This window comes from Pundamilia nyererei, unplaced genomic scaffold (genome assembly GCF_000239375.1).
Source record: "Pundamilia nyererei isolate P.nyererei 1_Seehausen unplaced genomic scaffold, PunNye1.0 scaffold00191, whole genome shotgun sequence".
In the NCBI taxonomy this organism is placed as follows: domain Eukaryota; kingdom Metazoa; phylum Chordata; class Actinopteri; order Cichliformes; family Cichlidae; genus Pundamilia; species Pundamilia nyererei.
The window spans coordinates 803827-805281 of record NW_005187592.1 but is presented as its reverse complement, the minus strand read 5'-3'; positions in this window follow the sequence as shown (position 1 = coordinate 805281).

Genomic DNA, 1455 nt, shown 5'->3' with positions numbered 1-1455 from the left:
AGAGAGAGAGAGAGAGAGAGAGAGAGAGAGAGAGAGAGAGAGCAGAAAAAGAGAGCGAGTGAGTTTTGAGATGTTGAGAGATTTGTGACGTTTAGCGTGTTTGGAGTGTGTCGTTCATGTGTTGTCTTGTGTAGTGTTGTGGATAGTTTTGTGTTGTGTGTCAGAACAATGAGGCGACTGCTGTCTCCAGGTAGAAACAGGAGTGATACACCTGCTGCTGTCAGACCTGCAGGTATCAGGCTGTGATGTTTTGCTTTACTGTGCACAGAAATTATTTTTTTGGAGTGGCACAAACAATTGGTGTGGCATCTTATTGAATGCAGAACTGCTGATTGTTCTGTAAATAGTTTGAAATGGTTATAAATAAGAGTAAAAGGTAAATGGCTGCAAAACTTGTGCATAGGATTTTAAAATTCACACTTTATATTTGCATTTAAAGTTATGAAATATGGTTCAATGAACATGTTTGTGGTTGTTACAGTGAAAATATCACTTTTTCTATTGATTTGAGATCAATTGTGTTAATACAGTATGTCAAAATGAAAACATAACTGTAAATTCAGACACGTGAGGTTGTGCTGAAAAGAATGATACCAAACAAGGCAAAGTAAATAGTTTTTAAAGGTGAAATGTGGAGGGAAAATCAAAAGTAGTTAAAATGCCCAATTATACCCTGGACCCCAGAGGGAGACAGCTGGAGATGGGGAGGGAAGGAAGGGAGGGACAAGAGACCCCTCCCTGGGGCCAGCTCCCCCGCTGACCCCAGTAGGCACCCCTACACTCTGGAACCCACCAGGGCAAGGGGGCCCAGGCCCATCCGCACCGGGGCCCACAGCTGCCGCACCGCCCAGTTCACAGAGTCCGGGGCAGCCCACCTGACCCCACCACAGATATAACTGCACCCACCCCAACATTCACTCATCTCCCAGACTACACAAGACAATAGACACCAAGTGAACTCCTGAAGACCAGAGAACTTCTGCAATGATGTAACAGCCTCCCCACCAGTTGCACAGCCCCCAGTTGGCTCGATGCACCAGAGGCCCCCCGCGCCAGGTTTGAGCCCAGTCAGGGGCCCAGCCCAGAGACAGAGAGCACCCAGAACCCCACGCCCGCCCCAAACCCACCCCGGGGCAGCCAGGCTACCAGGTCAGTAACCCACGTCCTCAGCCCTGCTGCACACAGCCACAAGGAAACCATCATCTAAGAGCCACCAGAGATTACAGATTTTATAAATACACATCTTAAAATGTGCCCATCAGGAGAGTTCAGTAGGTCTGTGGGAATTATCGACTAAAACTATGAGGTGACTTCTTAAACCACTCAGTCTTAATTTCAGTGGCAGGTTTTTTATCAAGATCAGATTTCATGGTCAATATTATGCATCAGTTTATTTTCTTTCCATATGTTTAGAGCACTTTCATAATTTCAAAAAAGAAAACTAACAGTTTTAGG